The following is a 14,784-nucleotide window of genomic DNA, read 5'->3' on the forward strand; positions in this document are numbered from 1 at the left end:
ATGAAGGTGAAAGAGGAGAGTGAAAAAGTGAAAAAGCTGGCTTAAAATTCAACACTCAAAAAAACTAAGATCATGGCATCCAGTCTCATCACTTCATGGCAAGTAGATGGGGAAAAAATGGAAACAGTGACAGACTATTTTCTTGGGCTCCAAAATCACTGCAGATGGTGACTGCAGCCATGAAATCAAAAGATGCTTGCTCCTTGGAAGAAAAACTATGACAAATCTAGACAGCATATAAAAAAGCAGAGACATCAATTTGACAACAAAGGTCCATATAGTCAAAGCCATGGTTTTTTCAGTAGTCATGTATTGATGTGAGAGTTGGACCATAAAGTAGCCTGAGCACTGAAGAATTGATGCTTTTGAACTGTGGTGTTGAAGAAGACAATTGAGAATCCCTTGGACAGCATGGAGATCAAACCAGTCAATCCTAAAGGAAATCAACCCTGACTCTTCATTGGAAGAACAAATGCTGAAGTTCCAATATTTTAGCTACCTGATGTGAAGAGAAGACTCATTGGAAAAGACCCTGTTGCTTGGAAAGACTAAAGGCAGGAGGAGAATAGGGCAACAGAGGATGAGATGTTTGGATGGCATCATCGACTTAATGGACATGAGTCTGAGCAAACTCCAGGAGATTGTGAAGGACAGGAAAGCCTGGCATCCTGCAGTTCATGAGGTCTCAAAGAGTCAGACACAACTGTGTGACTGAACAAAATCTACTCAACAGCATCGCTGAACACCTGCCAAGTTTGAATCAGGACCAGCATTTTCAGGTCTCTGTCACAGGATGTCACCAATATCCAGGGCAGGCAGAGGAACCAGCAAATGTTTCCACTTGGACTCAATGGTCTCAATTTCTCCTTGCATTTCAATGTGCTTCTGAGCTTTTTATATTCCAAAATGTGAAAGCACTTTGTGGCAAACTCCGTTAAAAAGCTATTAGCAATGACAGTGAAGGAAGAAGAAAAGTGATGACAAGGAAGAGGAAATCAGCAAGTATAAAAAGCCATTTATCTCATTAAAAAAAAAGGATTTTTCTTGTTAAAATGTTTGATGTGTTCAGAACACATCAGACTCTAAAACATCTCTACAGAGTAGATATTGTCATTTACGAAGCTAGACAACATGTCAAACTGACTCAGTTTATTCTCATCATACATTCATGTGTATCAAGAAATGAATAAAAATATTTTTCCACATAATATGTGAATAGTTATTATCTTCACACTTTTTCTACTTTGATACAGCAATATAAGATCTATAGCCTTCTCTTACAGTAAAATCTCAATCTTACTTAGATAAGAGCAAATTAGAGTTACGTGGGAATAATACACTTTTCTTAAGAAGTTACCACCAGGGGACTTCCCTGGACTCCACACTCCCAAAGCAGGGGGCCTGGATTCAATCCCTGACTAGGGAACTAGATCCCGCATGCTGCAACTAAGACCCAGTGCAGCCAAATAAACACATGGATGGATGGGTAAATAAATGAATGGATGGATAAATAAATAACTAAATATAAGTTACTATGCACCACACATTTTTCTAAGTGCCCTGTTCAGTTCAGTTACTCAGTCGTGTCTGACTCTTTGCGACCTCATGAATCGTAGCATGCCAGGCCTCCCTGTCCATCACCAACTCCCAGAGTTCACACAGACTCACACCCATTGAGTCAGTGATGCCATCCAGCCATCTCATCCTCTGGCGTCCCCTTCTCCTTTTGCCCCCAATCTCTCCCAGCATCAGAGTCTTTTCCAATGAGTCAACTCTTCGCATGAGGTGGCCAAAGTACTGGAGTTTCAGCTTCAGCATCATTCCTTCCAAAGAAATCCCAGGGCTGATCTCCTTCAGAATGGACTAGTTGGATCTCCTTGCAGTCCAAGGGACTCTCAAGAGTCTTCTCCAACACCACAGTTCAAAAGCATCAATTCTTCAGCACTCAGCCTTCTTTATGGTCCAACTCTCACATCCATACATGACCACTGGAAAAACCACAGCCTTGACTAGACAGACCTTTGTTGGCAAAGTAATGTCTCTGATTTTGAATATGCTATCTAGGTTGGACATAACTTTCCTTCCAAGGAGTAAGCATCTTTTAATTTCATGGCTGCAGTCACCATCTGCAGTGATTTTGGAGCCCAAAAAAATAAAGTCTGACACTGTTTTCACTGTTTCCCCATCTATTTCCCATGAAGTGATGGGACTGGATGCCATAATACTCATTTTTGTTGAGCTTTAAGCCAACTTTCACTCTCCTCTTTCACTTTCATCAAGAAGCTTTTTAGTTCCTCTTCACTTTCTGCCATAAGGATGGTGTCATCTGCATATCTGAGGCTATTGATATTTCTCCCGGCAATCTTGATTCCAGCTTGTGTTTCTTCCAGTCCAGCATTTCTCATGATGTACTCTGCATATAAGTTAAATAAGCAGGGTGACAATATACAGCCTTGATGTACTCCTTTTCCTATTTGGAACTGGTCTGTTGTTCCATGTTCAGTTCTAACTGTTGCTTCCTGACCTGCATATAAGTTTCTCAGAGGCAGGTCAGGTGGTCTGGTATTCCCAACTCTTTCAGAATTTCCCACAGTTTATTGTGATCCACACAGTCAAAGGCTTTGGCATAGTCAATAAAGCAGAAATAGATGTTTTTCTGGAACTTCCTTGCTTTTTCCATGATCCAGCAGATGTTGGCAATTTGATCTCTGGTTCCTCTGCCTTTTCTAAAACCAGCTTGAACATCAGGAAGTTCACAGTTCACATATTGCTGAAGCCTGGCTTGGAGAATTTTGAGCATTACTTTACTAGCATGTGAGATGAGTCCAATTGTGCAGTAGTTTGAGCATTCTTTGGCATTGCCTTTCTTTGGGATTGGAATGAAAACTGACCTTTTCCAGTCCTGTGGCCACTGCTGAGTTTTCCAAATTTGCTGGCATATTGAGTGCAGCACTTTCACAGCATCATCTTTCAGGATTTGAAATAGCTCAACTGGAATTCCATCACCTCCACTAGCTCTGTTCATAGTGATGCTTTCTAAGGCCCACTTGACTTCACATTCCAGGATGTCTGGCTCTAGGTCAGTGATCACACCATCATGATTATCTGGGACATGAAGATCTTTTCTGTACAGTTCTTCTGTGTATTCTTGCCACCTCTTCTTGATATCTTCTGCTTCTGTTAGGTCCATACCTTTTCTGTCCTTTATCAAGCCCATCTTTGCATGAAATGTTCCCTTGGTATCTCTAATTTTCTTGAAGAGATCTCTAGTCTTTCCCATTCTGTTGTTTTCCTCTATTTCTTTGCATTGATCACTGAGGAAGGCTTTCTTATCTCTTCTTGCTATTCTTTGGAACTCTGCATTCAGATGCTTATATCTTTCCCTTTCTCCTTTGCTTTTCGCTTCTCTTCTTTTCACAGCTATTTGTAAGGCCTCCCCAGACAGCCATTTTGCTTTTTTGCATTTCTTGTCCATGGGGATGGTCTTGATCCCTGTCTCCTGTACAATGTCACGAACCTCATTCCATAGTTCATCAGGCACTTTATCAGATCTAGGCCCTTAAATCTATTTCTCATTTCCACTGTATAATCATAAGGGATTTGATCTAAGTGCCCTATGTATATATAATTCCCATGATATCCCTATTTCTCAAGTACTATTGTGCCAAGTACTATGCTTATCAAAACTCTTTTCTAGATGAGTAAAGTGAAGCACAGAGAGATCTAATTCGCCCAAGGACCCACATCTAGGAAGCTGCAGGACTGGTATTTGAATCCAGACGTTCCGCATTCAAGGGCTTCCCTGGTGTTTCAGATGGTAAAGAATCTGCCTGCAATGCAGGAGACCCGGGTTCTATCCCTGCTTCAGGAAGATCTCCTGGGGAAGGAAATGGCAACCCACTCCAGTATTCTTGCCTGGAGAATTCCATGGACAGAGGAGCCTGGTGGGCTACAGTCCATGGGGTCACAAAGAGTCAGACACAACCTAGCAACTAACACATTACACACACTGTTCTACATCCAGAGCTGCACTCATAACTAAGCGGTAATCCAGATTTGGGGGGCCACCATGGAGAGCAGTTTGTAATCAGGGGCTTGGTACTGGCTCTGTAAGACTTTCACAGACAATAAAGCTAAGAACAACCTTCAGGGCCCCAACTCTGGTGGGAGATGCTGTACAAACCTGGAATGGGCTGTTTGGAGAAAATGCAGTGGATTTCCGTTTACTTGGCAGAGAAATAGCATTGGATACAGGACCAAGTACAAGCTTAAAGCCAATTCCACTCAACTTATTTTATGCTGTAGTAGGAAATGACAGGTACCTAAAAGAAAACATCTGGTTTGCTCTCTTCCCATGTGAAATTCAATACTATTATTAGGCTAAGACCCACCAGGGTCAGCTCTCCCAATCCTTTAAAGACTGCTCCAGCCATTCACTTGCTCACCTATGTAAGAGTTAATAGAACACAAATGTCCCAATGGGACTTGATGTCTTTTTAATACTCCTTGCTGAATTATAATTGTTAACATATTTAATGATTTGGGGGTAATTTTCTTATTTTGTTATCATTCAGAATTGGAAATGCTGTGGAAGTTACTGGTAGAGAGTTAAAGTATATTTCAGAAGGAAGCCCAGCATATAAAAAGTTTTAAACGTGTGGCAGCTTCATTGAAGGGACTTGGAGTTCTGGAGCCTCCCCGCCCCCCACTAATATATCTCCCTCCTGCTCAGGCACATGAAGGGCTTTATGAAACTCCTGGGCCTCCAGATCACAGTTTGTAAGCCACTGGCTATTACCAGGTAGGAAACAGGTGGGCAGTGACCCTGAGCTCTGGAGGCAATAAATGAAATGCTCCGAGGATCGAGAACAAAGCCAGGTTTTGATGACTCTGCCAAAGTTAGCCAGTAAAGTCCACTTCCCTGAAGGTCTTCATGAGAATGGCAGGGATGGGAGAAGGGAACACCCATGTCTTTTCCTAAAATTCAGAAATCCCCAAGCACATTTGATGGGCCAAACACAAGCCCCTTGGACTTAGGGTTTGAGGAGCATCTTAACATCATTCTAAGGAAAGAGTCAAGCAGAGAAGATTGTATGAAGGTTATTAGCACATGGAAGGAACGGAGAATGTGAATGGATGGATGCTCAGGGGCAAAGTGACAGTTTGACAGAAGTAATAATGGGATAAAAGATAATTCTAAGGACAGAGAGGGGTACCTGAATTAAATTTGAAGGCGCCTAAAAGTGAGAAGGCTGTGGAATGGTGCTACATGCTGGAAGGGTCATCACCAATACAGATTTTTTTAAGATGCAGGGAGCATGTTGAGGAGAATAAGGCAAACTTTATGATGAATCAAAAGCAGAAACCATTAAGAACATCTGAAAGTTCAGAAGATTTGTAGCACATGAGGGCAGGATGAGTGTCATGTGGCTGGAAAGCCTAGACACAGGTCCTGGTGGTGTTGATGGTGGGGTTTATCCGAATTGAGGAGTTTCGCAATAACTGTTAAATTTCATCTTGTTACAGACCTTTGCTCTGGCTGATAGAATACTTTTTAGGTCATATTTCTTTTAACCCTAAAATTCCACAATTTCTTCCAGTTTAATATCACTTATGATATCTATTTGGTCAATCTCAGTCAGCATTTGTTTAAATGAAATAGAATAAAAAGAATCAAATGCATTTTATACAGTTGTGGTTAGCGTTATTTTTTGAGAATGTTGTTTTCATTAAGTATGTGTTTATGTATATGCATTTATTTTGTATATGAATGTATGCATCCTAAGCCACAATATAAAGTGTTTTTTTCCTACTCTTGGGTCATAGTCAAGAAAAAATTTTAAAGTCACTAAATTAGATAACCTAGTCATGGTGATGGTGTTGAAAACAGGCATGCTCCTATGCTTCAGAGAAAGTGAAATTATATAACCATTTCAGAAAGCAATTTGGTAATAGGTACCAAAATCATCAGAATTGTTCAGATCTTTTGACCTTATAATTGGCCTAAAGAAGTATTTGATCAAGTACTTAGATACACATATTTTTCACAGCATCATGAATAGTAATAAAATCTGGAATCAACCAAAGGATCAAAGGATAGAGTGATGCTTTACACAAATTTTGTGGCAGGTATATAAAACACATCGAAGGTTACTAGTTGTTGTTTATCAATATGGAAAGATATTCATGACTGGATTACGTTACAATACAAATGGTGCCACCTAAGTTTTATGTTTAAAAAATAAAAACTGTGTGTCCATGAAACAAGCCCACCATTGGCTACTGACGGCCCAGAGGAGTCCTGCCCCACTGGACTCTGTCCCCACAGCTGCTGTGGTCACAGGCACCTTGTCTCCCTTCCACAACCAAAACCACTCTTGCCCCCTGAAATACATGGGGCTTTGCCACCTGGAGAGGAAGGGATGGGGGACCCCCAGGGGGGCCAGCTTTGGGCCAAACCTGGAGCAAGGCGCTGCGACATTCTCATGCCATCTCTTTCCCATCCCCATGCAGGAGGGCCTGGGTGTGGCCACCAGGGCTGGGAAGAGCACACGCTGAACTACAGGGTTGAAGCCGAAATCACAACGTATTTTAGTAGAAATAAAGTGAGCACCCCTAACAGGCACAGGTGTAACAAATGAGTTGGTAGACTTTCTGCAAGAACCAGAGTGGAAAAAAGCAAGACGCAGAAAATGAGTGTAATGTGGTCTCAGTTCTGTAAATAATTACTATGAACGTATACTGCTGTTGTTCAGTCGCTCAGTCGTGCCCAACTCTTTGTGACCCCATGGACTGCAGCATGCCAGTCTTCCCTGTCCTTCACTATCTCCTGGAGTTTGTTGAATGTATACATTCATGTCTATATATGTATATACACATGAACATATATATGTACATATGTGTATCGCTGGGAGAAATATCAATAACCTCAGATACGCAGATGACACCACCCTTATGGCAGAAAGCAAAGAAGAACTAAAGAGTCTCTTGATGAAAGTGAAAGAGGAGAGTGAAAAACTTGGCTTAAAACTCAACATTCAGAAAACTAAGATCATGGCATCCAGTCCCATCCCTTCATGGCAAATAGATGGGGAAACAGTGGAAACAGTAACAGACTTTATTTGGGAGGGTCCCAAAATCACTGAAGATGGTGACTGCAGCCATGAAATTAAAAGACACTTGCTCCTTGGAAAAAAATTTATGACCAAACTAGACAGCATATTAAAAAGCAGAGACATTACTTTACCAACAAAGGTCCATCTAGTCAAAGCTATGGCTTTTCCAGTAGTCATGTATGGATATGAGAGTTGGACTATAAAGAAAGCTGAGCATCAAAGAATTGATGCTTCTGAACTGTGGTGTTGAAGACTCTTGAGAGTCCCTTGGACTACAAGGAGATCCAACCAGTCAATCCTAAAACAAATCAGTCATGAATATTCATTGGAAGGACTCATGTTGAAGCTGAAACTCCAATACTCTGGCCACCTGATGCAAAGGGCTGATTCATTGGGAAAGACCCTGATGCTGGCAAAGATTGAAGGGAGGAGAAGGGGATGACAGAGGATGAGATGGCTGGATGGCATCACCAACTCAATGGACATGAGTTTGAGTAAACTCCGGCAGTTGGTGATGGACAGGCAGGCCTGGTGTACTGCAGTCCATGGGGTCACAAACAGTCGGACATGACTGAGTGACTGAACTGTGTGTGTGTGTGTGTGTGTGTGTATATATATATATATGCACACACATACATGAATGCATATATCTATATACATGAATGCATTATCTATATACATGAATGTATATATATATATACATGTATACAGGTCAACAGATGATTCTATAAGCACAGAGAAAACAAATTTAATTATATGGGCTTACCTGATGAAGAGATTAATCAAGGAAGACAAAGTGTGAAAGAAAAAAGGCAAATCTAGTACAATTATTTTGAAATTGAAAAAACGTGTTCATAGAAAATTTATAAAAGGTATTTATACTTTTATAAAAGGTGTAAAATTAGTAACAGTGTGAAAGTAGGGAGGCAGTATGAATGTTTCATTTTTTTTCCTTTTCTATTATTTCAAACATTGTCTTTTTTTCTAAAATGAATATAGATTTCAATCCTGTCCAGTCTGAGACACTATTACTTACAGAGCCTCTATCCAAAGATGGACTTTTGGTCCTCACTCAAATAATTCCTTACAAGAGTATTTTCATGGCTATAAGGAAGAGTCTATATTTTGAAGTAAAAAAATGGGAGTAGCATATAGAGCAGACAAGAAGAAATGAATCCAGCTGGAATAGAAGAGGCTCGTTAAGAATACATTTTAAGATTAGACAAAGGGAAAACAATAGGATGTCAGGCCTGACATGTAGGGTTTGCCATATGGACTTGATCTTTGTAAAGTATCAAGTCATTTCATAGGAAGGCATCGTCACACTTTCCTGTCTGTACATCATAATGTCCATTAGGTCTGACTTCAACACTCTGTGCAAACTAACTCTGAAGAGCAGAAATCTGTACTGCAGTGGGATGGTGTTAGTACATGAAAGTCAAAGCGACACAAGAAATACTTCACTGAACTTTTCTCAACCACACAGCAGATGTTCTTTTCTAGCTACTGTAGCAAGTATTTTAGTTTTCATAACAAGCTAAAGAAAATTGCTATATAGCTATAAATGTCAGCTTGAGTTCTAGAATTAATATTCTCCTTGATGCTCCATTTCTTAGAGGACATTCATTCTTTGCAACGTGCCAAGCACTGTGTTTGGAAAGCATCATGCCTTAATGAAATAAGACCTAAATATGCTCGAAGGGAAATAAAACAGTCTCTACTTAAAATGTGAAAGCAAGATTACAAATACACTTTGCTTTGATTAAACCTTAGTCTAGAGTTTGGCAAACTTTTTCTACAAAGAGTAAGATAATAAATACCTTAGGCTTTGCAAGCCAAATGTTCTGTTGCAACAGCAATGGTAGACAATTTATACACAAAATGGGAGTGGTTATACTGCAATAAAACTTAATTTTCAAAAATAGATAACATGCCCAACTTTCTATAGTTTGCTACCACTAAGACAATATAAACTTCACCAAAACACAAATTAATCTACATTCAGAAATTTACCAAAAAATAACACTGAACCAAATGAGCAAAGATTATTCGATTGTTTAAATAATCTACTACTAAAATATTTATTGGACAGTTATATATTCTACTAGATTTTATGTACAAATTATTAATTTATACCAGATTTAGTGTGTTTTCCTAGAGCATTTTTGTGTTTTACAAAATCCAACAATAGAGAGACGAAGATCAGATCTTTTTCTATACTTACACACTAATTTTAAATTAAATATGTAAGTTATTATAACTGTATTGGAATTTTAAGTACATGCTTGAGTATGAAAATATATAGGCCTCTTCTCTATAACTAACTATACACTGCTGATGGTCAATTCTAGATCAGTTCTCAGTCCAGCCCAAGCACTTAAGTTCAGGCCTACAGTACAATTTTGTTAAGAGTTCCAAATTCCTTCACGTGTTTTAGGGTTTCCTCCTCTACCCAGTTCCTGAGTTGCCTCTACATTCCTAATACCAGGGAGGCTGCAGAACCAGCTGCTGGGTCTTTATCCCATTTCTCCCTGGAGCTTGAGTGATTGTGGGTTCCTCGCATAAACAATGATGACCTTAGCATCCTGTGTAACTGACTATGTATTTCCCTCTCCCTGGCTTTTGGGGTCTACTGAGATTCTGACCAAGCTTCCTGTATTACACTTCATCCTGCTTCTAGCTTTGGTCACCAGGTTGCAGACTGGGAAAAATTCCAATTCTTCACTCACTCGGGGACCCAGGGAACTCAAGAACACTTAGGATTGTCTAGAGTCCTGAGAAACTCAGATGGGAGATGGGGGACAGGGCAGTGACTGTCCCTCTGATGCTTAGATACATGATGTTTCCTCTGCAACCTCCAGGCTCAGCCACCCTGAGCTTGGGGCTGGGGTAGGGAGGACCCTGAGTTTTAAACATAAAAATTTTGAGGTCCTCTATTTTTAAATTGGTCGTTCTCTGTCATTTTCCCCTTGCTGTCTGGGGTAGGTGATGAGGTGATTCACAAAGAAAACATGACCTCAGGAATGGAGGCCAAAGTCTCCTTTATTGTAAGGAGAGTCCTGTCTCTTGTTACAAGCAGTCCACAGCCCAAGGCTGAAAGCTGATGGGAACATGTCTTGTGGCTGGAAGAAGGAAGTAGAGATAAACAATGAAAATGCTCTCTTTAGGACTGTTAGTTTTTAAAGCATGTTCAGGAGGAGGCAGGATTGTTATTCAGAGACATGGACTAGTGATTTGAGGATAAGGTGCCGGGGAAGAGAGGGAATAACCGGAAACTGGTTCTGAAAGATCACCTAAAGCAGTATTGACCAGTACAGTGACTATGCTGTTTTCCCTCAGGGTGACTCAGCAGTCAGCCAGGTGCAGCTCTGAATCGTTAGTTCCCTTTACTTATTGTCCTAGATGGACTTCCTGCTCCTACTGCTGCTGCTACTAAGTTGCTTCAGTCGTGTCCGACTCTATGCGACCCCATGGACGGTAGCCCACCAGGCTCCCCTGTCCGTGGGATTTTCCAGGCAAGAGTACTGGAGTGGGGGTGCCATTGCCTTTTGCTCCTAAATCTACCACTAATCTCAGCTCTTTGAAGACTTTTCTCCTGCATAATTACATCCCTCTCCTACATCATTCTTTTACTGTCTCCCTGACCCATTCTTATCAACATACTTATGTGCTGTAATATCTGATATCTTTAAAAAGATAACAACTCCCTCCAGCTCCCAACTCTGATATGACACCTAAACATCTATCAGACATTCTCTTTTATTGATAGCTTCATTAATGAACTTGATTCGATTGTCTGCCTCTCTTTCCCTGGAAGCCAGGGTACAAAAGGCCTTTCCTGGTATATAATTTTTCCAGTCTTCTCAAACTGTAATAAGCCGAAAGTAGCCAGACTGGTGGCCATCCCTAACAAAGTTTTAATAGGTCTCTTAGGACGCTTTCTACACAGGGATATGAACGCCTCCCTAGACAATTAGTGGCTTGAAGGCCTAGGCTACTTGAACAAACATATTTCCCCTGCTTTCAGGCAGCCCCAAAGCCTCCTCCCAGCTGTGGGATGACCCTTGTGCGTCAGCACAAAAGCTGGGGCTGCTAACATTTCATGGCAGAAAGTCAACTGCACAGCCTGCAAGTCTGGCATGTGAGGTATATAGATCTATCTTTAATCAAAACCACAGACAGTTGGCACTTTGGGCACTTCAAGAATGCAGACAGGAATTCTCGATGATCCAACTCCGGCCACAAGCTCCCATGAACACCTGACATTGAGAGACGTGGCAAAAAATCCATTCTTAACTCTTCACTCTTTGAGACACTATTGTGTCTCAGTTAGATGAGCTCCTAAATCTCATACAGAGGCCGCACGACCATACTTCTCCAATTATGTGCCTCTCCTGGATTTCACGGAGAAGGATAATGGCAACCCACCCCAGTATTCTTGCCTGGAGAATTCCCATGGACAGAGGAGCCTGGCAGGCTACAGTCCATGGGGTCGTAAGAGTGGGACATGACTTAGCGACTAAACCACCCCCTGGATTTCAAAGTATTATAGTTTCAGATTCAAATATTCAACTAAAAAATATATATATTTTTTTATTTTTAAAATCAACCACACAGTCGCTAGGGTTCATTCAAGATCCTTCATGAGTTGCCCATCATCACTCTAAGTTTCTAGATTCAACTCCCACTTTCCCCACAGAACCCTAACTTGTACCAATTTATCTCTTAGTTGTGTGTCTTCTGATGTGTCAGTTACTGAGGATTCGTGGGTGAGTAAAACATGGTTTCTGCCTTCATGGTATTATAGCAGCTCAAAAGAAAGACGGACACTGGGCTGTCGCAGAAACAAGGCATTTGCCAAGTGTGTCTCTCCAGCACTGTTTCAGTACCTGTCAAATCTTTTTGCCAAAGACATTGGGAGCTTTACAAGACTAGCGACATCTCCCCATTCCAGGTAGGACTTGATTTGGCATTGTTTTAATCACAGTGAGATGGAAACTTAGGACAATTAGACCAGCCAGGCAGGTTCTACCATCCCTTTTTGTCTGTTTACCCAGAAAACACCAGCTCTGCCCCTGCTCTGAGTCTGGTGTGGGTCTCCCCAACTTGAGTGATCCAGGATTCTTAAGGCACGTGTACAACCCACAGCCAAACCTCATGGCCTTGACCAACTGATGGCTACAAAGAGTGAGGCAGTGTTACATCCTTTTAATACCACCTGGATCTCAACTGTGCTATCAAATCACAACTCTTTTACTTTACGTTTTGAGATATAAAGGGGCAAGTCTCTTTCTAACCTGTTATAGAATCATTAAACAACATGCAGAATTTTGGACAATTTTAATCTCAGAAATGTTTACACGATTCACATGTTTTCTCTACTTGTGTAATATATAGAATATATTTTACAGTGACTCGTTTAAGAAGAATAAACAACTAGCACAGTTTGTTAATACTATTTCTCTTGAAAAGAGAAGAAAAGAATTATATGCTAAGTGTCACTGAATGTGTTAGTCGCTCAGTCATGTCTGACTGCGACCCCATGGATTGTAGCCCACCAGGCTGCTCTGTCCATGGAATGCTCCAGGCAAGAATATTGGAGTGGGTAGCCATTCCTTTCTCCCGGGGATCTTCCTGACCCAGGGATCGAACCCAGGCAGATTCTTTACCATCGTAGCTACAAGGAGGTAGATGGTTAATTTTCTATTTTAACATCACTGGGCTCAGGGATGCCCAGAAAGCTGGTAAACATCTCTCTCAACCTCCCCTCCTGTTCTTGCAGCTGGGACACCCATTTTCTCCTGTCATCAGACATCAGAGCTCCTGATTCTTGGGTCTTTGAACTCCTGGGCTTATACCAGTGCACTTACCATTCAGGTTCTTATGCTCAGACTGGTAGATACACCATTGGCTCCCCTAGTTCTCAGGCCTTTAGACTTGGACTGAATATACCACTGGCTTTCCTGGGCCTCCAGCTTGCAGATGGCAGACTATGGGATTTAGCCTGCACACTCATGAGTCAGTTCCTATAACAAATCCCCTCAGGTATAGATTCTATAGATGGTGCTTCTCTGGAGAACTCCAATATACCCTTTCAAGGGGAAATTGACTGAGGAGTTCCATTGCATGGTGCTGAGCACGTGGAGAGTTTGTGATGAGACAGTAATTTTAGTAGTAAGTGTGCTTCCATAGGCAACAGATACTCTTCCTTTATTCAGATCCTCCTTGAATTTTCAAATAGCACTTTTTTTAGTGCCTATTAGGTCAATTTCATTTACATACAGGAATTCAAGATAATTAGTGACTAAATTCTCATCAATTTCCCTCCACTTTGCAAACTAAAATGAATGCTTCTTTCTGGTAGGAACAAAAAGTTTACTTTATTTAGGAGGCCGGCAGCCTGGGGATATGTGTCCAAAACCCAACTCTGAAGATTCTGGTCAACCATGAAAGTGTTTAAAGGAAGACCAAACTAACACCAGTTTCTGATATATCTTAGTGAGTCATTAGCCACACAGCTTCTTGTCTATTATCTCCACTGTTTCTACCTTGTGTGTCAAATATTCTATTTGCTAGAATAAGGTTTAAACAGAGGCAGTAATAATTGTGAAGTTTGTGTGTAGACAAAAATTATTGCTGGGCACCTGTGAACCATGACTGGGTGTTCATTTTGGATTGCATTAGTGTGAGACAAAAGCCTATCCCAAGGCTATTAGAACCTTGCTACCCAAGTAGACCAACATGGAAATAAGGCAATCCAAGATCCTCTACAAAGCTTATAGAGATCAGTTCACCAGCAGACTCAACTCTCCCCAAGGCTAGTGCAAGGTCTAGATTCAGATGGAAGCACTAGGAATTTTGCCTTAACTTCCAACCAAGGAGTCCTCAGTTTTGGAAATTACTGTTTCTTTATTTAAAAATGATGTGTTTTCCCTGATTCAGTTTTTTACCTATTAACACTTACAGAAGAGGAGAGGTAAGGTCAGTATCCTAGAATACAAACAGGCTTACAATTGGCCATTTCTAAACCAACTCAATTTCACTTTCCAGGACAGTTTCTTTATGACCCCAGGGCAAAGAAAAAAAAAAGACTCAGAGTGAACACTGAATTCTTCTGTTCTAATTCCTCCTCTCCCTAAACACACACATACAAATTCTGAAGCTGCAAAGGCAGACCCAATACAATCTAGAATATCAACACATCTTACGGGTCATCTGGTCTCAACTTCTCTCCAAAATAACAACAGCAAGATTCTATTAAAGAAAGAAAACAGAAGAAATATGGGGAGAAGGTTAATAGCCATATAAAATAGAAAGTAAACTTAACCTCAGCAAATATAAAATTTTGATAATGAAAATCCTTAGCAAACAAAGGAAATCCATCACTGGAAACATGACACGGACGGTAGACGGTCATGGCTCTAGAAAGGATGTACTGTTTCAATGAGAAATTAAAGATTCTTTGAGATTCAAACACATTATGCAGAAGACACCAGGCTGCTGTCCCAAGGACAGCCTAGCATGGCTTTCCTTCCCTAGAGCAGGAGAGGCCACCAGGTGTCAGCGAAAGCTAGAAAATGAAATCAAGTTTGGGTGTTTAAAAAAGATAACTTGTCTAAATTTACACTAGGAGATAACATTCTGGACATGTTTTAATAATAATAATGAA

General features: G+C 40.8%; 1 long non-coding RNA gene across 10 annotated transcripts in view; it reads right to left on the reverse strand.

Annotated features, from left to right (window-relative positions):
- Positions 1-14,784, reverse strand: part of LOC129626967 (uncharacterized) — a 93,946-nt gene that overhangs the window by 14,055 nt on the left and 65,107 nt on the right. For all 10 annotated transcript variants that reach the window (XR_008702346.1, XR_008702348.1, XR_008702342.1 and 7 more), the window contains one exon: positions 14,324-14,369. This is a non-coding gene — a long non-coding RNA (uncharacterized LOC129626967). The remainder of the gene's footprint in view (positions 1-14,323; positions 14,370-14,784) is intronic.

This window comes from Bubalus kerabau, chromosome 14, assembly GCF_029407905.1.
Source record: "Bubalus kerabau isolate K-KA32 ecotype Philippines breed swamp buffalo chromosome 14, PCC_UOA_SB_1v2, whole genome shotgun sequence".
NCBI classification, from domain to species: Eukaryota; Metazoa; Chordata; class Mammalia; order Artiodactyla; family Bovidae; genus Bubalus; species Bubalus kerabau.